This window comes from Bombus flavifrons, unplaced genomic scaffold, assembly GCF_040668555.2.
Source record: "Bombus flavifrons isolate JBK064 unplaced genomic scaffold, iyBomFlav1_principal scaffold0024, whole genome shotgun sequence".
Lineage (NCBI taxonomy): Eukaryota > Metazoa > Arthropoda > Insecta > Hymenoptera > Apidae > Bombus > Bombus flavifrons.
Genome location: NW_027184769.1, coordinates 132,226 through 142,500, shown reverse-complemented (window position 1 = coordinate 142,500; position 10,275 = coordinate 132,226). Strand labels below are relative to the sequence as shown.

At 44.3% G+C, this 10,275-nt stretch overlaps 2 non-coding genes across 2 annotated transcripts; both read left to right on the top strand.

The window, feature by feature from the left end:
• Positions 1 to 5,696: 5,696 nt before the first annotated feature.
• Positions 5,697 to 7,619, top strand: LOC138189310 (small subunit ribosomal RNA). Its single transcript, XR_011176004.1, has one exon. It is a non-coding gene; the product is annotated as a small subunit ribosomal RNA (ribosomal RNA).
• Positions 7,620 to 9,644: 2,025 nt separating this feature from the next.
• On the top strand, positions 9,645 to 9,799 carry LOC138189266 (5.8S ribosomal RNA). The gene has a single exon (XR_011175977.1). It is a non-coding gene; the product is annotated as a 5.8S ribosomal RNA (ribosomal RNA).
• Positions 9,800 to 10,275: the final 476 nt, after the last annotated feature.

The window sequence follows — 10,275 nt, the reverse complement described above, 5'->3', positions numbered from 1 at the left end:
CGTAACGATTTCGCTTTATTTTTTTGAAAAATTTTTTCCACCGGACCAACATGACCGGGAGGTTGGAACTTAGAATTTTTTCGCACCGGTGCGAAGAGGCCGAAAGTTCCGATCGAAATAACTCGCTTAAAAGCGTTATAAGGTATCGAAATTTTGCGTGGAATCGTCACGTATCGACGTAATCTAGTCGAAAGTAACGGTTTCGCTTTATTTTTTTGAAAAATTTTTTCCGCCGGACCAACATGACCGGGCGGTTGGAACTTAGAATTTTTTCGCACCGGTGCGAAGAGGCCGAAAGTTCCGATCGAAATAACTCGCTTAAAAGCGTTATAAGGTATCGAAATTTTTGGTGGAATCGTCACGTATCGACGTAATCTAGTCGAACGTAACGATTTCGCTTTATTTTTTTGAAAAATTTTTTCCACCGGACCAACATGACCGGGAGGTTGGAACTTAGAATTTTTTCGCACCGGTGCGAAGAGGCCGAAAGTTCCGATCGAAATAACTCGCTTAAAAGCGTTATAAGGTATCGAAATTTTTGGTGGAATCGTCACGTATCGACGTAATCTAGTCGAAAGTAACGATTTCGCTTTATTTTTTTGAAAAATTTTTTCCGCCGGACCAACATGACCGGGCGGTTGGAACTTAGAATTTTTTCGCACCGGTGCGAAGAGGCCGAAAGTTCCGATCGAAATAACTCGCTTAAAAGCGTTATAAGGTATCGAAATTTTGCGTGGAATCGTCACGTATCGACGTAATCTAGTCGAACGTAACGATTTCGCTTTATTTTTTTGAAAAATTTTTTCCACCGGACCAACATGACCGGGAGGTTGGAACTTAGAATTTTTTCGCACCGGTGCGAAGAGGCCGAAAGTTCCGATCGAAATAACTCGCTTAAAAGCGTTATAAGGTATCGAAATTTTGCGTGGAATCGTCACGTATCGACGTAATCTAGTCGAAAGTAACGATTTCGCTTTATTTTTTTGAAAAATTTTTTCCGCCGGACCAACATGACCGGGCGGTTGGAACTTAGAATTTTTTCGCACCGGTGCGAAGAGGCCGAAAGTTCCGATCGAAATAACTCGCTTAAAAGCGTTATAAGGTATCGAAATTTTTGGTGGAATCGTCACGTATCGACGTAATCTAGTCGAACGTAACGATTTCGCTTTATTTTTTTGAAAAATTTTTTCCACCGGACCAACATGACCGGGAGGTTGGAACTTAGAATTTTTTCGCACCGGTGCGAAGAGGCCGAAAGTTCCGATCGAAATAACTCGCTTAAAAGCGTTATAAGGTATCGAAATTTTGCGTGGAATCGTCACGTATCGACGTAATCTAGTCGAAAGTAACGATTTCGCTTTATTTTTTTGAAAAATTTTTTCCGCCGGACCAACATGACCGGGCGGTTGGAACTTAGAATTTTTTCGCACCGGTGCGAAGAGGCCGAAAGTTCCGATCGAAATAACTCGCTTAAAAGCGTTATAAGGTAGGAATATTTTTGCATAAATCGTCCTAACTCGATGAAATACGTCGGGATTAAGCGTTTTTAGAATCGGGAGAAGGTAGAAAAAAAGTTTGGACCGATGCGACCGGTCGTTGGAACATAGAAAAATTCCGAGCCGGTACGTTGGGACTTAGAAAAATTCCGAGGCGAGAACATTTTTTCGAGTTAACTCCGTTAAAAGCGTTATAAGGTACGAATATTATTGCATAAATCGTTCCAACTCGACGAAATACATCGGGATTAATGGTTTATTTCGTCGTGAAAATGTTTTTTAGAAACGGACCTATGCGTCCGGTCGTTGGAACTTTGAAAATTTTCGGACCGAACCGTTTTTTCGAGTTAACTCGGTAAAAAGCGTTATAAGGTAGGAATATTTTTGCATAAATCGTCCTAACTCGATGAAATACGTCGGGATTAAGCGTTTTTAGAATCGGGAGAAGGTAGAAAAAAAGTTTGGACCGATGCGACCGGTCGTTGGAACATAGAAAAATTCCGAGCCGGTACGTTGGGACTTAGAAAAATTCCGAGGCGAGAACATTTTTTCGAGTTAACTCCGTTAAAAGCGTTATAAGGTACGAATATTATTGCATAAATCGTTCCAACTCGACGAAATACATCGGGATTAATGGTTTATTTCGTCGTGAAAATGTTTTTTAGAAACGGACCTATGCGTCCGGTCGTTGGAACTTTGAAAATTTTCGGACCGAACCGTTTTTTCGAGTTAACTCGGTAAAAAGCGTTATAAGGTAGGAATATTTTTGCATAAATCGTCCTAACTCGATGAAATACGTCGGGATTAAGCGTTTTTAGAATCGGGAGAAGGTAGAAAAAAAGTTTGGACCGATGCGACCGGTCGTTGGAACATAGAAAAATTCCGAGCCGGTACGTTGGGACTTAGAAAAATTCCGAGGCGAGAACATTTTTTCGAGTTAACTCCGTTAAAAGCGTTATAAGGTACGAATATTATTGCATAAATCGTTCCAACTCGACGAAATACATCGGGATTAATGGTTTATTTCGTCGTGAAAATGTTTTTTAGAAACGGACCTATGCGTCCGGTCGTTGGAACTTTGAAAATTTTCGGACCGAACCGTTTTTTCGAGTTAACTCGGTAAAAAGCGTTATAAGGTAGGAATATTTTTGCATAAATCGTCCTAACTCGATGAAATACGTCGGGATTAAGCGTTTTTAGAATCGGGAGAAGGTAGAAAAAAAGTTTGGACCGATGCGACCGGTCGTTGGAACATAGAAAAATTCCGAGCCGGTACGTTGGGACTTAGAAAAATTCCGAGGCGAGAACATTTTTTCGAGTTAACTCCGTTAAAAGCGTTATAAGGTACGAATATTATTGCATAAATCGTTCCAACTCGACGAAATACATCGGGATTAATGGTTTATTTCGTCGTGAAAATGTTTTTTAGAAACGGACCTATGCGTCCGGTCGTTGGAACTTTGAAAATTTTCGGACCGAACCGTTTTTTCGAGTTAACTCGGTAAAAAGCGTTATAAGGTAGGAATATTTTTGCATAAATCGTCCTAACTCGATGAAATACGTCGGGATTAAGCGTTTTTAGAATCGGGAGAAGGTAGAAAAAAAGTTTGGACCGATGCGACCGGTCGTTGGAACATAGAAAAATTCCGAGCCGGTACGTTGGGACTTAGAAAAATTCCGAGGCGAGAACATTTTTTCGAGTTAACTCCGTTAAAAGCGTTATAAGGTACGAATATTATTGCATAAATCGTTCCAACTCGACGAAATACATCGGGATTAATGGTTTATTTCGTCGTGAAAATGTTTTTTAGAAACGGACCTATGCGTCCGGTCGTTGGAACTTTGAAAATTTTCGGACCGAACCGTTTTTTCGAGTTAACTCGGTAAAAAGCGTTATAAGGTAGGAATATTTTTGCATAAATCGTCCTAACTCGATGAAATACGTCGGGATTAAGCGTTTTTAGAATCGGGAGAAGGTAGAAAAAAAGTTTGGACCGATGCGACCGGTCGTTGGAACATAGAAAAATTCCGAGCCGGTACGTTGGGACTTAGAAAAATTCCGAGGCGAGAACATTTTTTCGAGTTAACTCCGTTAAAAGCGTTATAAGGTACGAATATTATTGCATAAATCGTTCCAACTCGACGAAATACATCGGGATTAATGGTTTATTTCGTCGTGAAAATGTTTTTTAGAAACGGACCTATGCGTCCGGTCGTTGGAACTTTGAAAATTTTCGGACCGAACCGTTTTTTCGAGTTAACTCGGTAAAAAGCGTTATAAGGTAGGAATATTTTTGCATAAATCGTCCTAACTCGATGAAATACGTCGGGATTAAGCGTTTTTAGAATCGGGAGAAGGTAGAAAAAAAGTTTGGACCGATGCGACCGGTCGTTGGAACATAGAAAAATTCCGAGCCGGTACGTTGGGACTTAGAAAAATTCCGAGGCGAGAACATTTTTTCGAGTTAACTCCGTTAAAAGCGTTATAAGGTACGAATATTATTGCATAAATCGTTCCAACTCGACGAAATACATCGGGATTAATGGTTTATTTCGTCGTGAAAATGTTTTTTAGAAACGGACCTATGCGTCCGGTCGTTGGAACTTTGAAAATTTTCGGACCGAACCGTTTTTTCGAGTTAACTCGGTAAAAAGCGTTATAAGGTAGGAATATTTTTGCATAAATCGTCCTAACTCGATGAAATACGTCGGGATTAAGCGTTTTTAGAATCGGGAGAAGGTAGAAAAAAAGTTTGGACCGATGCGACCGGTCGTTGGAACATAGAAAAATTCCGAGCCGGTACGTTGGGACTTAGAAAAATTCCGAGGCGAGAACATTTTTTCGAGTTAATTCGTTAAAAAGCGTTATAAGGTATAAATTTTTTTATAGAAATCGTTTTATCTCAATTAAATACACGAGGATTAAACATTTTTATAGAATTTTTTAAAAAATTAGCGTTCGTCGAACCGACACGACTGGGATATTTTTCTAATTTTTTCGTTAATTAACGTTACAAGGTATATATTTTTTTGGATATTTCTACTTATTTTAACGTGTTGTAATTGATTATAAACTTGTTTTTTGTCCGAAATCGATAAAAGAGTATGTTTACTGATGCGATTTTTCGGTGAAAAAAAAAATTAATTTTTTGGTAAAAATGTATTTCTATTATGTTAATTAAGTGTCTGGTAAAATATTTCGATGGTTGGATATTGCCTTTGTATAGTAGTGATCGAGCGTTCGCGCGACTAAGTTCCAGCGTCCCTTCCGAACGGTACGTTGCTACGGAGGTTTTGCACCATAAGCGCGCGGCCGCTAGCCCGGCCGGCGCCGGCCTGCCGGCCGGCGCTTTCGTATCTATAAGAGAGACGTCGAGCCGGACGGTTCGGTCGGAACAGCGTTGAGCGCGTGGCTATTCTACGGCCTCGGTTGAGAATTCAGTCACCGCTCCTCGAGTCTTAGTGTATTTTACGCTATTTCTCGACTGTTCCTCCGTTCTCGTACTGGTTTTTTCTCTACACTGCTGCGCCGCGGGTCGCTGTCCTGGACGTAATGACCAAATATCGTGGCAAGGTTCCCCTTAGTCGGGAAGCTGGTGACCTGTGTGCACGTATTCCAACGAAAGTTGGTTTCGTGCGTGCTTGTACTAACAGAGCATCGATTCAACCAAACATATATGGGAAAATCCGTCAGCTACTTTTTTTATACTTATAAATAAAATGCTGTCTTTAAAATTGGCCGCTGTAGAGCTTACTATCTTTGCGTAGTATGTCTTCTACGGAGAGTGATGTTCGAAGATTAGACTCTCTTATAATAAATGTATGTGGAGGAGAGGAGAGAGAATATTCTTACGGTATGTCCAGCGCGACGCACTGTGATATACGCGCTTGTTCGTTCAGCGTGAAAGGTGTATACGTGCTTTACCGCTAAGATATGTTATAAGAGAGATAATTTAAAAGATCTCAGGAGTGTTCTCGTGAAGTTACGACTCTTTTTGTATCATCATATGCTATATGATGAGAGAGAGTGGCGTTCGAAGATCTTACTGAACTATGGGTGTATCTTGAACGTCGCTGAGAGAAGGAGGAGGAGATAGATGTATATTATATATATATATCTAAAAATGAAAAGTCTCGTCGTACGGTGTTACGTCCCACCTACGACACGAAGAGAACTTAAACGAAATATCGAATACAAGATCCCTGGTTGATCCTGCCAGTAGTCATATGCTTGTCTCAAAGATTAAGCCATGCATGTCTCAGTACATGCCGCATTAAGGTGAAACCGCGAATGGCTCATTAAATCAGTTATGGTTTCTTAGATCATACCTACATTTACTTGGATAACTGTGGTAATTCTAGAGCTAATACATGCAAACAGATTCCGACCAGAGATGGTAGGAATGCTTTTATTAGATCAAAACCAATCGGTGGCGGATGGCTCGTCTGTCCGTCCATCGTTTGTTTTGGTGACTCTGAATAACTTTGTGCTGATCGCATGGTCATCTAGCACCGGCGACGCATCTTTCAAATGTCTGCCTTATCAACTGTCGATGGTAGGTTCTGCGCCTACCATGGTTGTAACGGGTAACGGGGAATCAGGGTTCGATTCCGGAGAGGGAGCCTGAGAAACAGCTACCACATCCAAGGAAGGCAGCAGGCGCGCAAATTACCCACTCCCGGCACGGGGAGGTAGTGACGAAAAATAACGATACGGGACTCATCCGAGGCCCCGTAATCGGAATGAGTACACTTTAAATCCTTTAACGAGGACCAATTGGAGGGCAAGTCTGGTGCCAGCAGCCGCGGTAATTCCAGCTCCAATAGCGTATATTAAAGTTGTTGCGGTTAAAAAGCTCGTAGTTGAATCTGTGTGTCACAGTGTCGGTTCACCGCTCGCGGTGTTTAACTGGCATTATGTGGTACGTCCTATCGGTGGGCTTAGCTCCTCGCGGGCGGTCCAACTAATATCCCATCGCGGTGCTCTTCACTGAGTGTCGAGGTGGGCCGATACGTTTACTTTGAACAAATTAGAGTGCTTAAAGCAGGCTACCTTCGCCTGAATACTGTGTGCATGGAATAATGGAATAGGACCTCGGTTCTATTTTGTTGGTTTTCGGAGCCCCGAGGTAATGATTAATAGGGACAGATGGGGGCATTCGTATTGCGACGTTAGAGGTGAAATTCTTGGATCGTCGCAAGACGGACAGAAGCGAAAGCATTTGCCAAAAATGTTTTCATTAATCAAGAACGAAAGTTAGAGGTTCGAAGGCGATCAGATACCGCCCTAGTTCTAACCATAAACGATGCCAGCCAGCGATCCGCCGAAGTTCCTCCGATGACTCGGCGGGCAGCTTCCGGGAAACCAAAGCTTTTGGGTTCCGGGGGAAGTATGGTTGCAAAGCTGAAACTTAAAGGAATTGACGGAAGGGCACCACCAGGAGTGGAGCCTGCGGCTTAATTTGACTCAACACGGGAAACCTCACCAGGCCCGGACACCGGAAGGATTGACAGATTGATAGCTCTTTCTTGATTCGGTGGGTGGTGGTGCATGGCCGTTCTTAGTTGGTGGAGCGATTTGTCTGGTTAATTCCGATAACGAACGAGACTCTAGCCTGCTAAATAGACGTAACTTATGGTATCTCGAAGGCCCCCGGCTTCGGTCGGTGGGTTTTTACTACCAACGTACAAACAAATCTTCTTAGAGGAACAGGCGGCTTCTAGCCGCACGAGATTGAGCAATAACAGGTCTGTGATGCCCTTAGATGTTCTGGGCCGCACGCGCGCTACACTGAAGGAATCAGCGTGTTTTCCCTGGCCGAAAGGCCCGGGTAACCCGCTGAACCTCCTTCGTGCTAGGGATTGGGGCTTGCAATTATTCCCCATGAACGAGGAATTCCCAGTAAGCGCGAGTCATAAGCTCGCGTTGATTACGTCCCTGCCCTTTGTACACACCGCCCGTCGCTACTACCGATTGAATGATTTAGTGAGGTCTTCGGACTGGTGCGCGGCCAATGTGATAAGCATTGCCGATGTTACCGGGAAGATGACCAAACTTGATCATTTAGAGGAAGTAAAAGTCGTAACAAGGTTTCCGTAGGTGAACCTGCGGAAGGATCATTAACGATATAAAAAACCAAAAGAATTTGACTTGAACATGAAAAACATATATATATATATATACGTCGGTAAGGAGCCGTACTCCTCCTATACCGACGAATCAAAGTATATACGACGTATCAACAAGCTATGTACTTTAACAAACGCAAAGATCGCCACGGAGCTTGGCAACCTCCGTTGGCAAAAATATGAAACAACCGTAAGGAGGAGACGACCCTCCAGCTACGGAATTATACGAAGAGAAGGTGGCACTCTCTCTCGATCATCGGGATGAAGAGATATAATATATATATATATAAGAATTCGAGGCGCCTGCGTGAGGTCGTACACAGAAAGACCCGCCGTCTCCGAATAATATATATGAAATTCTAATAACTATAAAAGGGAACGCCAGCCTTGTAACACAAATATATCAAACTAAAAAATTACGACGGAAACCACTTACGTGCAAAGAGAAATGCAGTCGTGGCGCCTGCGCGAGGCCGTACACAGAAAGACCCGCCGTCACGATCTCGTATTTCGTATTTGCATCGTGGAAACCGCTGTACGAAATAAGAAAATCTCTAAAGTGCCTCGTGTCGGAGAGATCGTGCTCTTCGCCTATTCTCTTCTATGTTTCGTAGTCTGTGTTGCGTTTGCTCTCCTCCTAGCAACGGGACATATCGAAGACTCCTCTTTGGGATCGAACGAAGCTCAACGAGTCGACGAGAGCGAAAGAACGTGTAGCGAGTCGCGCAGAGCGAAAGGATACCGATATAGTCTTCGAAGATTCTCTTCGAAGATCCATGGATACCTTCTGCGTCGACTTCCTCTCGTCTCTTTCTTCAAAACTCTCGCGCGTTCTCGAAACGTGCTTCCTACCCATAGGGCGTGTGCTCTTCGTATGTCGTTTTGTTCGAAATAACGAAACCACTTGTAACATATACTCGTGGATCGGGTAACCTAGAACGAAGACGCATTGCGTGGATGTTTGGCCCGCTATGCGACGATGACGATTCGTAACTAGTCTAGCCGAAGTTCGTTCAGAGGGGACCGGCCGTGTCTCTATCCTCGTTGTCGTGAGTCGGACACCCGTGCCGTCGCTAGAGTTTTTTCAAACTCTGCTTCTGGATATTGGGACGAAAGACCGCGCGAGGACGATGGCTGCGAGTCCCATCGAATTTTTATTTTGTACGCTACCTGAACGAGACTAAAGCTTTACATCTAGTTTGTCGTCTATCGTCGCATATATCCCGTTCGGAGGGGACCGGCCGTGTCTCTATCCTCGTTGTCGTGAGTCGGACACCCGTGCCGTCGCTAGAGTTTTTTCAAACTCTGCTTCTGGATGTTGGGACGAAAGACCGCGCGAGGACGATGGCTATGGCTGCGAGTCCCATCGAATTTTTGTTTTACAAACACCCACCTGAACGGAGATGTGTTCTCTCTTTCGTCGATTTTTCACGCTTTCAGTCGTCGCGTGGTCGCCATCCGTTCGGAGGGGATCGCCGGCTTCGAAGCCTCGATGTCGTGAGTCGGACACCCGTACCGTCGCTAGAGTTTTTCAAACTCTGCTTCTGGATATTGGGAAGAAAGACCGCTCGAGGCGGACGGCCGCGCGAATCCCATCGAATCTTTACATCGCCCGAACGATGGAGATGCACGCGCGCTGTTTCTTGAATAAATTTGACGAGGGAGTGGAATTACGCATTACATACATAACATGGGCTAGCCACCGTGCTTACTCGTTCGCGAGATCGTGTGCTGTACAGAGGATTCAGAATCGGGTGTGTATATCCCCGTCGTTTCCTGACGAACGGAGCTTCGATCTCGATGGTTGTTATATATCATAATGTACTTTACGCCCGGCCGACGGACGCGCGAATCTTCGCGCGTTCGTCGGTTTTTTTTTCGAACATTTTCGTGTCGTCAATCCTATGGCGACTTCTGCGCGTCCGATTCCCGTTGGTCGAACGTGTCGGAACTCGGCTTCGCTCGAACCGAGAATTAAGAGTACAAAGAGTATAAAAATGTTGTAAATATATAAAAGATTACCCTGAACGGTGGATCACTTGGCTCGTGGGTCGATGAAGAACGCAGCTAATTGCGCGTCAACGTGTGAACTGCAGGACACATGAACATCGACATTTCGAACGCACATTGCGGTCCACGGATACAATTCCTGGACCACGCCTGGCTGAGGGTTGCTCACGTAAACCTAAGACTGCTTGCGTTGCGTATCGTTACTCTCTATCTGTCTCTCTCTGTCCCTTCTTGCCTTAACCACCCGCCGTCGTTCTTCTTAAAATAAAAGAGAACGTTTCAGAGTCGGAGAAAGGGGAAAGCGCACGAAGAAGGATACGAATAAGAGCGGACGAGAGGACGTACGCGACGTACGAGCGATTGTTGGACGCTCGTCGGCGTTCGTCGCGGTCGTGCCGAGACCGTGCAACTCGTACGCATGCTCGATATATAAATCTATCGTGTTCACGAGAGACTACGAAACACTACCTCTGTCTCTCTCTGTCCCTTCTTGCCTCGACAACAACCCGCCGTCGTTCTTCTTAAAAATATAATAAGAGAACGTTTCAGAGTCGGACGACGAGAGGAAGAAGAATGGGATACGAATAAGAGCGGAGAGAACCGTCACGGACTTGCGTGAGTGCACGCGGCGTCGTGAGTC